Below are 13,517 nucleotides of genomic sequence, written 5' to 3' on the forward strand. Positions count from 1 at the left end.
CGGTTCTAATCTATTCTTGTTAACTGATTGCAAGAACTTCCTTGGAGAGTTTTGAAAACTTGGCGTCCTTGCTTGGAGTATTGAACTTATCAAGAAAGACTTAAAATTGCATTCTTCTTCTGTCCACATGAACTAAGGATAAAGACCAAGCTTTTCTAAGTCTTTGATAAGCATATATATGACTTTAATTCATAACTAAGCATAAAGACCAAGCTTTTCTAAGTCTTTAGTAAGCATACTAAATGAATTACACGTTTCTTGACACTAAGCATGTATGACCAATTAGTCATATATTTGGCCTATTGCCACGTGGGAGGGTAGGGTGGAGATTATTAATTTTTATCTACTTATTAGTTAACTGGGTAGTGTTCTGTTACCCGGTAATTAATTAATTACCCGTAAAATTAAGAATTATTCCCACTTACTTAAAATTACTCACTTTTAACATACCTTGTATACCTTACTATCATGACCATGTAGTACCTTGTATGGCACTAGTCCATAAATATCGGGTATTTTAGCTCGGGCCATATTTTACTCCAACATGCCCAACTTGGATGAAAATTCATTTTCTTTGACTTGCTTCCCCTCTCACCTTTACGAATTTACTTATCACTTGTTTGAAATAGCATAATACTTAAAATCTCAAATAATCCCATCCCCAAACTTACGACGAAACTTTAACATACGAAAATGCGGATGTAACATCATTCCCCCCTTTGGAACATTCGTCCTCGAATATTAACTGGTGCTCTTATCATTTTCATAGCCTATGCCTTCCGAATACTTTAGTAGTTTTCTTGCCATCTAGGCAACTGTTCTGTGAATAAGTCCAAAGTCTAGGATATTCCTCTCTTTAGTCTTTTTGCCTATATCATGACCTGTGGTCGAAATCTTCCTAATCATGCAACTTCTGTTACCTCTTGTCATGCGGCCTGTATGACCCTGGCTTGTAGGTGCACTTATGTGATTCATCTTTCCTTTTTCTTTTTACCTTTTAGTCGATCTGTAGGACTTACTTTGTATATACAAGGCTTAATAGGATGCCTCTCTGGGCCTCTATAGGTATACTGAGGTCCTTTGCTCGATACTTTGTAGAATTTGCGAATATGGTCATATCATATTTCATAGATCTGATTATCCATTCATATGACTTTACTGCATTTACATGGGTTATACTATACCATAATTTTTACTTCAATCTACCTCTACTGAGGTATGCTTACCAAGCTCCCAGTTACTTTTGTTGCTTACCCTTTAGGTATAAATCTCAGTACTTCAATGCTCCTTCTTTAACGTTTGTCTTAAGAATGGCAGCTTAATCTCATCTCATACTTTGTGACTTTTGTCTACCCATCATTGATTTACGTCACTATTAATCTACAATATACCACTGATAACATTAAACTTCTTACGTCATACCTTGCCACTAGGGCTTACGTTCCATCGAGGAATATTTGAAGTGATTTTCCTGATCCACTTAGGGGTGATACTATACTTCAATGACAGTATTTTATAGCATCCCAATGTGATTCACTTATGTGGGTATTTCAATCTCGTACAATCCATGAAATCCTCTTCAAATCATCACTCACTTGAAGGCCTAAACGTCATCCTTTATCCATCACAATTACACCATCATTGTACTATCAGGGAAGCATTCTATCTTTTCTAAATGCTACTAGTCTTAGACTCCTTTGAGTTCATTCAGGCTATACTGAGTTTTCTATAACTTAGAGAAACCATCAGCTCTTCTTGTTTTCATGGGCTTAATCCTGAGGACTTATCCTTTTTTGTTACCTTCTCACTCGCCCTTTCTTATCCTTATTCTTGTCTCCAAGAACCTTGTCACTTCACCATACAATGGCTTGCGACCTACACAACTCTATTTATATTACTTGTAACCTTTCAACTTGCTTGTATCATAGATTTCCTTATGTTATTCTGGAACGTCAAGTGAGACATCACATCATCTCCAACTTTTCTCTATTCTCTTAACTAGATCTCCCAGTACTTAGAAATTATAGGCTGGAAGACATGCCGCTATCATTCTCGGTTATTGGATACCCATGCTTATAGCCTTCTATCCGAAGTATGAACTATTTACAACTTTCTGCATTTGAGTATCTCGTACGTTGTTCACCTTTACCTTACTTACATTAAAATTTCTCATCGTGTCTTTTATCACTTTCATGACCTCCCTTTCACATAGGTATAATTCACGTCCATAACTTGGAGCTCTATTATAATACTTGCACCTCTGGTGCCTATACAATCCGGTGGGAGCTTCGTACTGACTTCTTATAAGGCTGGTACTCTTCATAAAGCTATTATAAAGTATGGATATTGTACTATCTTTCTTATACCTCTACTACTTAAGAGTGATCCTGAGGTCTATAATTCTCTTAGTCCCTCCTGTTTTGCTTAGTCGATGTAACTCTTTAGTCTCCTCTTCTTTCTGATCAGCCTCTATGTAGGCTTAAGATATCTTCCGACCTGTGTCTCCTGGTATTAGTTATTACTTTAGTCTTTCATGGGCGTTATGGAATATCCTTGATAGAATCTTCTAATAATTCAATTCTTTGTCTATGCCCTGGGCTAAATTCTTTCTTTTAACTTATACTGGAGTCTTCTATGGCTGTATGATTGTCAACAAATATGCTGCTTGGATAATGTTCCAAAATCTTGAGTGTGTCCATAACATACTAACTCTGGATCATTGATCAAATAATTTCCTTCGTTCCGTCTTAGCTTTCTTTCAATGTAAGCTATTACTTTTCCTGGTCTTTCTGCCCCCTTGTTGCATCCATACTTAGCTTATCTTAGTGCCCACACTTGCCATAGTTTTCATATAACTCATATGATCTCGAATATTACTTTGAATTCATACTTCCCATTCAATAGCCACGTTAAGTGCCATTTTCCTTTGGAATGCTTATAATGTTATTACGAGATTGTTGTTACACGACCATTTCCTCTTTAGGTCGTTGTGCTTAGGTTGAAACCTTCTTTCTTATCTCCTTAGCTAGTCTTTTGTTGTAGTATTTAGGGAGAACCCTTGACTCTCGTAAAGTTGTGAGCTTATTACGAACCTTTTTGATGTCCTTACTTGCCTGTAATCATCCGTAGTTTCTTACCTCCATGCCCTTGTGCTCGTATGGTTGCTTCTAAACTGATATTTTGACTGCCTTCTCAGTGGCACCTTCTTTTATCCCCGTAACACTCATACGGTATCTTTAGCTACCCCGACTCTTGTTTGAATATATTTCAAGTATTATAATGGTATTCTTCGAGGCTGAACTCTCCATGTTGGGTTCTACTTTGTTTATCTCACACGGTCTGATGACTCGTCTGTAACCTCCTGTTTAGCCATAATTGGGATCTTTCTGACCAATTACTAACTACTCGTTGGTCCATTCTCATATCAATATTCCTTGTAATCTTTCTTGGGTTATTTCCTTTGTCTTAACTTACGTCTCACACAGGATCTTTATTTATTAATAATAGTTCGGGCAGGAACCTTTACTTCCTCTCCTTGACGTCATGTTTGCACAATATTCTTGAATCGTAGCGTATCTGTAAGATTTGGATAAGTGTCGTTTCATTCCTCTTTTACTTATCGCATTCTTCATTTACCATTCCATAGTCACTAGAACCACTTAATTATGACATAATACCACATCATTCCATATTCCCCCCTTTTAGGGGTGTACTAAGAGCTGAAGCTACGATGATCTACCTATAGATGTGTTACCTCTTCATCATTGGCGTCTTTTCACATCATCAATGACCCTTACTCTCCTTGCGGCAATCCTTCTGTACCAAGGATAACAAAGTTCCTCACTCGCGATGGTAAAATTTAGTATAGCTGGCACATACAGTCCCTTAAGCTGAACATTGCTCACATTGCTTGGTGTAGGGAAGCGTATTCCTGAATAACCATTCTCTGGATTTCTCATGAATCTTCCTCTGTGGTCCATTATATTATCGCCGGAAAGAAATATGAAGTTCTCATAATGCCGACCACCATCAAATTACTCAGTCCCTAATTCATATTTAGTTCGTCTTTTTCCACCAGTCCATGCTGAGTTCAATTACTCTGGGGTCTAACTTTTTCTTCTGAATCATGTTAGCGTCGCTAACTTGTTTCTCGAAGTGAGGATATGACTTTATGGCCTATACTCTTTTGTTGTCCTAAGGCCTGTCATATCTCGTTTCTTCCTTCACTTGACTATAGATTTTGTAACATTGTCATCTTTTGATATACCGTTGTCATCCATGTATCACATCTTACTCATAATGCTTTATTAACTCTTTTATAATTTCCCGCTAAAATTTATGCTTATTACTTTATTTTAAAAACTTGAACAAGAGATTCTTTTGCTCTTAGCTTCCCTTTGCTCTATCCAATGGTTCTTCAAGTTGCTTAACGTTCTCTCTTTACTAGAGACGCGAGCCACACTAAGGTAATATTTATTCCGTCAAGGCTTATAGTGCATGTCTTTGTGGTACTCATAGCTGGCTGCACTATTTCAGAGGGCATCATCCGGTGTCTCATAAAGAGATCTATTAGCATATTTGTAATGTCTTTTGGAAATGTCAACTGACGCAAACAATTCATCCATCATATTTTCTTATATTACTTCTGTTAATCCCCATAGGGCATATCTGGAATGGGTGCGACCAATTGTATATAACTCTGTTACTATTGACTATAACTCAAAATGGTTATGTTCCTCTGCCTCAATTACAAACGTTGTTAGCAGGCATCATCTTATTACGAATAAAATAGAATTTTAGAACTTGGATTCTTATAAGTGAGCTCTACCACACGATCTAGAGTAAGAAGAAAGACTGACAATCCTAAATGCCCTGTAGCCTCCTGCTTATAAGTGTGGTGCACGACACACCCATAAACAAGACTCTACTAGACACGGCTTGTAGACTCCCTAGCACAGAACTGCTCTGATACCACTTTTGTCACGACCCAAACCAATGGGCCGCGACGGGCACCCAGTACCTTACTTGACTGAGTACCAACGTAACGTATCTTTCTTATTACATTATCATATACACGACATATGGGCCTAATAGGCCAACATGATCCTTTATAAACTCAAAATATAGGCCGACAAGGCCGTACAATCTTTTATATATATGACATATGTCTACAAGCCTCTAAGATTACATGAATGTCATAAAGGTCGGAACAGAGTCCCGCCATACCAAACAATAGACGTCTAAATCATACCAACCAAATACGCAGCTCCGAAGAAAATGGAGCGCACCAACATCTTCCGCTGAGCTGATAGCCTACTTGGAAGCCTTTCTACCTGTCTATCAGGACCTGCAGGCATGAAACGCAGTGTCCCCAGGCAAAAGGGACGTCAGTACGAATAATGTACCGAGTATGTAAGGCACATAAATAAATACATAGGAGACATGGAAGACATATGGAGTACATGACTCAACCCGTACGTCTGAATAACTATGTAAATCATAAATTACTTTCAGCGTCATGCATATGCGTATGAATGTCATGTCGTGCATAGGTATATATTTCATAACATCATCAGCCTCTGAGGGCATCCCATCATATCATATCGGCCACTGTGGGTAAAATCATCATCGTATACCAGCTGATCAGGTGGTGGTGCGTATATAATGCCATAACCTTTCCCATATCCCATATACATATATATATATATACATACATATATACGCGTAAATAACGCCGTTTGAATACATACATATATATGTGTATATAACGCCATTTAAATACATACCCATATATGCGTATATAACGTTGTTTGAATCATATTTCAGCCACTGTGGGCAACATCATCATCATATACCAGCTGATCAGGTGGTGGTGCGTATATAACGCCACAACCTTTTTCCATATCCCATATACATATATTTACATATATACGGGTATATAACGCCATCTGGTCATGGGTCAATGCACGTGGATGCAATGCATGAAAAGTACGTCAATAAAACCATTCAGAATGTCATAAGACCATTTTGCCCCTTGAGCAATATCACAAAGTAACATCCTTTCAACTTCCGTATTTTTCTAAGACCCATGAACAGATGATAAAATATTATGACACCTGGAAATTAAAGAACATAGATATTTCTATTACTTTTATGAGTAGAGTCACTTTTGGAATTTGTGCATTTGCACGTTTCGTTCATATCGTAGGGATCATGCCTAAAGAAAGAAGGGATAGCCTTAATATACCTGGAGCGGGGAAAACTCCGTATAATATTCTTGGAGAAGATTGCAGCGTAACCCTTTTGAACCGTAAAATTTTACATTGCTACGGTTCTAATCAATTCTTGTTAACTGATTGCAAGAACTTCCTTGGAGAGTTTTGAAAACTTAGCGTCCTTGCTTGGAGTATTGAACTTATCAAGAAAGACTTAAAATTGCATTCTTCTTCTGTCTACATGAACTAAGGATAAAGACCAAGCTTTTCTAAGTCTTTGATAAGCATATATATATGACTTTAATTCATAACTAAGCATAAAGACCAAGCTTTTCTAAGTCTTTAGTAAGCATACTAAATGAATTACACGTTTCTTGACACTAAGCACGTATAACCAATTAGTCATATATTTGGCCTATTGCCACGTGGGAGGGTGGGATGGAGATTATTAATTTTTATCTACTTATTAGTTAACTGGGTAGTGTTCTGTTACCCGGTAATTAATCAATTACCCGTAAAATTGAGAATTATTCCCACTTACTTAAAATTACTCACTTTTAACATACCTTGTATACCTTACTATCATGGCCATGTAGTACCTTGTATGGCACTAGTCCATAAATACCGGGTATTTTAGCTCGGGCCATATTTTACTCCAACATGCCCATCTTGGACGAAAATTCATTTTCTTTGACTTGCTTCCCCTCTCACCTTTACGAATTTACTTATCACTTGTTTGAAATAGCATAATACTTAAAATCTCAAATAATCCCATCCCTGAACTTACGTCGATTAACTTACGACGAAACTTTAACATACGAAAATGCGGGATGTAACAGATCGCAATCGCACTCCTGCGATCGCATAGAACAAATGTCTGCAACAATTCAGCTGAAAAATCTGCAACTTCCAAAGGTTAGAATTGGTCCGTTTGACCATCCAAAATCACCCCGAGGCCCCCGGGACCTCAATCAAAAGTTCCAACCCATCCTAAAACATCATTCAAACTTGTTCCAATCACCAAAACACCACAAACAACACCAAAACCATCAAATTACATCGGATTCAAGCCTAAATTTCTTAAAAACTTCCGAAATACGCATTTGATCAAAAACCCGACCAAAACACTTTCGAATGATCTAAATTTTTGCACACACATCCAAAATCATCTAACGAAGCTACTGCAACTCTCAGAATTCCATTCCGACCCCAGTATCAAAATCTCACCTACCAACTGGAATTCGCCAAAATACTAACTTCGCCAATTCAAGCCTAATTCCACTCCGGACCTCCAAAATCAATTCCGATCACACTCCTAAGCCAAATGTCAACCCCCGAAGCTAACCAAATCACCGGAAATTACATCCGAGCCCTCTAACTCAATAGTCAACATCCGGTTGACTTTTCCAAAACAAGCCTCCCTTATAGAGACTAAGTGTCTCATTTCCTATCAAAACCAATTCGATTTAACTCTAACACATCGAATACCGATAACGAAACATGAAGAAGCATAAAATGGGGGAAACGGGACAGTAACTCACGTGACGACGTGTCGGGTCGTCATATAAAATAACCGATATCTATATTTCAAAACTATCAAACTATTAAGTATGATTCAAACATAAGATAATGAATGACAACCATTCATTGTAATAGTTCGAACCGTCTAAGTGAATTAACAATCACGTGATGCATGAGCATTGATTTACTAGACATGGAGTTAATTCCTCTTAATCCACTTAGGGCGTTTATAATAAATAAATAAAAAAGGAGAGAGAGAGGGGGGCATGATTGATACGGTTGTTAAAATTCATTTTTTATCCTTTCAAACAAGCAACTCAAGTTTCATTTTCCAATATTTTTAATATCTTGAAAGCTTAAGAAATTAAAACCCCATGCATCCTCCTTATTTATCCTCACGCCATGAATATAATCCTTGAGGATATGTTTAATATTTACCAATATCCCTTGTAGTTGGATATACTTTGTTGAATCCCTTATTTTGATTATATTCTTGTAATTGGTGTCACTGGAGGCCTATGTTTAGAGATGATAAAACTTGTATAATATATCAGAGAGAAAATACCTAAAGACCCCATTAAACTTGTTCGGAAAAATCATTTACACACATTAACTTTACGGGTGTCCTAACACCTCACTATTCTTATCTAAACTAAATTTTATACCTCCTTCAAAATACCAAACCAGTCTTGTGATGGGCTATGTTAACACGCGCCATGGATCAAATACTGCACTATTTTCTTTTTTTATTTTACTTTTTCTTTCCTTTTTCCACTCTTTTTTCATTTCATCTTCTCCAGCTTCTTTCATCATTATTTTCGTACCCAGCCACCATGGAAGGCAGTCACAACCATAACCTTCCTTAAACCCATTAATTCTATCTCTGAAAAATCAGAACCACCCCCCTACCACTCCACTTTAGCACCTTTAATTTGACCATTTTTCCTTCACGTCAATCTCACAAAAGAATACCCACACACCCAGATCTAAGAGAAAAAAAAGAGAAAATTTCTTGTATGAAAAATGATATTTCAAGCTCTCCAATCAAGTATTAAAATTATTCCAACTTAAATCCATGACTCAATTTCTAAATCCACATCCCAAATATTATATAGTAAAAGAAAAAATGGGAGAAAAAGAAAAATGTGTAGAGAATAGGTAATCAAAAAAGACAAAATGGATCACCACTCACCAGTAATTACCATTAACCAAATCACCACCGGGCTCTTTCGTGTACGGCGATTTCGGAAAATTTTTCCGCTATCTCCTTCTATCTCTGTACTTATATAAAATTAACCATAATATATAACATTCTTCTTTATCTTCTTCAAATACTATTTTAAAAAATTCTAATCCTTATTATTACATAGCAGTTAATTTTCGGAATCGGAATGTGTCAGATTTGTGCGTAGGGAAGCCGATGTTAAGGCCAGTACCGACAGCAGCCACCGCAACGGAGGTAGGTGAATATGGCGAAGATGGCGGAGGAAACAGAGGAGTGGGAATAGCGATTCAACAAGGAAAAAAAAAGAGAAGCAAAAAATAAATCATGACTTAGTTTCAAAAAATGGGGAGGAAGAGGGTGACAATGGTTCTGTTAAAATGAAGAAAGAGAAAAGAAACAAAAAAGAAAAGAAAAATGAATAAGAAAAGAGAAAAAATTAGTATTAAGTTTAATTAGTTAGAGTATCCAATAGGAAAGTGACACCTCGACAAGTAAATTAGTTTTCAACTATTTTTTTTTGCCTCACGCGCATCTACGAAATGAACTACACTTTTCATGGCAGGTCATCACTCAATGGGGTATTAAATTTAGTTTAGATAAGAATAGTAGGGTGTTAAGAAATCCGTAAAGTTTTGGTGTGTAAATAATTTTTCCTGACAAGTTTAATGGGTACTTTATGCATTTTCTCTAATTAAAAAATAAAAATATACATATACAAGATGCATATTTTGCATTCGTGCTTTGCCGTAAACACCGACTAATTTTTTTACCTCCAACCAGAAAGAGCCATGCAACAAATGTGGATAACAAAGTTCCGTGAGAATTGTCATTTATAACTTGCTTCTAGTATTTCTAACGCAACTTAGAGAAATATATATAAACAGACAAACTACTAACTCAGAGACGTAAAACCCCACTCAATGCACGAACTCTATTTAATAACTTGTTAGACACTCATCCTAAAAATTAAAATATAAAATAAATTTGTGAGTGTTTCTTTTAATAATATCAACCAAAAAATACCCAAAAGAAAGGAAAAAAGAAGAAGAAAGTAAAACCAAACCTTAGCACTCTGGCCTGGAGTATATTTGGAAGCATAGACTTTAATGTGGTATACAGCCTACAATACAATGGGAATGTAAAAATAGCACGGTATAGCCAGTTTTCGGACTGGTCATTCAAAAATAGCTAGCATTTACGAAGTCAGTGAAAAATAACCACTATTTTGCTGCAATAGAGACCGGTCCAGTATAATATACTGGAGTTCGGTGCACCTGTGTATGAATTCCAGCATATTATACTGGACTGGTATACTTTGCCGACTCCAATATAATATACTAGAGACTGGAGCACTGATGCTCCAAACTCCAGTTTATTATACTGGACAATTATACTCGCTGGAACTCTAGTATATTATGCTGGAGTTCTAATGTACTTATACTGGAACTCTATCATATTATGCTGGAGTTCTAGTGTACTTATGCTGGAACTCCATCATATTATGCTGGAGTTCCAGCATACTTATCCTGGAACTCTAGTATAATATGCTGGAGTTCAAGCATACTTATGCTGTAACTCTAGTATAATATACTGTCGTATTTTTTGGGTTTTGAACAATGTTTTCGCTCAGATTTATCTTTACATGAAAAGTGACTAAATTTCGATTACTTTTGAAACTGGGCTATTTTTGAATGACCAATTGTAAATCTGGCTATTTTTGAATTTCTCTCCAATGGGAAGGGTTGAGAGCTGATGGACGGCTCATACTTTTGGGAGAAATTCAAAAATAGCCAGATTTACCAGTGGTCATTGAAAAATAGCCACAATTTTAAAAGTAATCAAAATTTAGTCACTTTTCGTATAAAGATAAATCTGAACGAAAACACTGTTCAAAATCCAGAAAATATTCCAGCATAATATACAAGAGTAGCAGTATATTATACTGCAACTTCCAGTATAATATACTGAACTTCCAGCATAATATACTGGAGTTCCAGTATAATATACCGGTCCAGCATAATATACTGAAAGTTCATACATAAGTGTTCCAATCTCCAGTATATTATGCTGGAACTTTTCGCGTATTGGAGTTCCAACATAATATGCTGGAAGTTCATACACAGGTGCACCAATCTCCAGTATATTATGCTAGAACTTTCCGTGTTGCAGCAAAATAGTGGCTATTTTCAAAGACTTTGCAAATGCTGGCTATTTTTCAATTACCAGTCCGAAAACTAGCTAACCCGTGCTATTTTTACCTGACTTTGTGTATGAGGTACTTAAAGGCACTGACGGGCTGAATTTCATCCCTTTGGAATGGGGAAAAGACATGAGTACCTATAAAAGTGAAACTATTTACCCTGCTTTACCTATAAAAGAATTCTACCCACTAAATAATTACAATCCTCTACCCATTTAATAAACAAACGGGTATCTCAAAATAACTACCCCACGCTTCTGCTGGTGTATTATAGCGAACTAATAATGCTCCTCATACTACAAATGGCAGTAGCAGTAGGAACTAACAGTGCTGCTGTAACAACCATGTTCTGCACTAATGGCTTGACTTCAAGTGCTGACAAAATTATGTCTCCGAAAGGCACCCATAATAAACCATCAATTTTATGGAAGAAGCCTAAGAAAAGCCTAATAAAACAAACTGAAGATAAATTCCAACATTAAAATAGTTATAGCAACATATAGTACTATTACAATTGTATTCGTTAAAAACACTTTTAAAAGCTAGCATTTTTACAATCTAATAATGCAAAAAACCATACTTCACCAAAAACTATTAAAATCCTTCAAATTTTTCATGCTACGATTAACTAAAACCATAAAGACACCTATACTACTTCTTGCATTTCTTTCTAAGAGTCGTTTTTGTTGCTACTGGAGCCTCAAATTCACTTGATTCGTCATGCAACTTCCTGTTCCTTCCATAGTGCCACAACAGTATACCAAATCTAACTCGAAGACCATCCACATCAAAATTGGCAACAGGGATTGGAAGATCTTCAATAATATACTCAGCAAAGCATGCAATATATACTCCACAATCACTGAAATAAAATAAATGAATAGAATATAAAAATCGATTAGTAGTGAAAAATGTTAATATGAATGAGGAAAGCAAAGTAAAAAAAGTAACTATTCTTACGAATTTTGCTGTGTTGGAAGATTTGTAATCAGTTCAATCTCAAAAGGATCAGTCAACTCCTTTTCCATGTGCATACCATTTTGTACTACAAGGTCACTTCTTTGGTTATAAAATTCAATGCTAAGTAGAAACAGGGGGATCAACACATCATATGCCTCTGCCACCTTTTGAATAGCTTTTTTGTGCTTTCGACTACGTAGCGAGTCATATATGTAAAAACATCTCTTGTGGAATGATACACACCCCAATATCCAATGCCACTTTTCTGCCAAATTAATTAGAAAGAGGACATGATCAACCTGTTGCCATGGAGTATTGCAATACATCATAAATCCTTACATGTATTCCATGATATCATCTGATCTATCAATCAAATGATCTTGTTTTCCATCTTTTACGAATTTGGTGAAAACCCTTTTAATGACTATTATTAAAAAGAGTATTTGTAATTATGACTTTGATTGACATATTAATTCCATATTTTGCCTTCTTCCTAAGATATTAGAATATAATATTCAAGTGCTGCAAAAACGAGAGGAACAAAATATGGCTAACACTAACAATATGAATGAAATACTACAACAATAAAAATAAAAAGCAGTACACATACCAAACTAGACAGCGGCCTGCGATATCTTATCATCAATATGTTCAACTTCAAAGTCAAAATAAGGGTCCAACTGTTGATCACCAGATAAATGCACTTCCCTATTTCGTATAAAAGAAGATATGGATAAGAAATATATCAACAAAATTTAAGAAAACATGAAAACAAAAGTACATGAAAACGAATAGGCACTCTCCCAATTTCATGTTTGCTTCGACAAAGTTTGAGAATGCAGTCGTAAGCTTATAATCAACAACCACTGAAATGTCATTTACAAATGAAAATCTTCCTTTAATAACCTTCGAGGATCCCCCAACTGCACTAACACCAGATTGTCAGTCATTCCTATACGGCGGCTGTTTTACAGCTGCAAGGCGCCTTCTCTATGTGAAAACTGCAGGAGTTATTTTAACATATGTTTGTGTCTGGACAATAGTTCTTGATACCGACTGATCAGGTTTAGACTTATTTACATCACGAGTTGTAATTTATTTCTAGATTAATTTACATTACATCTCCCTCTTTGTGTAATGGCAGCAATTAGATCAAATTGAGAATCAGTATATTCAAAATCAGAATCCAAGTCAAGATCACCTCCGTGTCGACATGAAGCTTAAATTAGAAAATGCTAGTGAATCAACAAATATAGAAAGTTAAGAATATTTTTTAAGAAAATGAAAAGTCATATATAGAAGATATTACCAGAAGGCAAATTCACATTACTGCCACCAACATCCACTTGACCAACACCATTAACCCGAGATGCTGAACACATAAAAGCATTATCTG

This window comes from Nicotiana tabacum, chromosome 3 (assembly GCF_000715075.1).
Source record: "Nicotiana tabacum cultivar K326 chromosome 3, ASM71507v2, whole genome shotgun sequence".
Taxonomy (NCBI): domain Eukaryota; kingdom Viridiplantae; phylum Streptophyta; class Magnoliopsida; order Solanales; family Solanaceae; genus Nicotiana; species Nicotiana tabacum.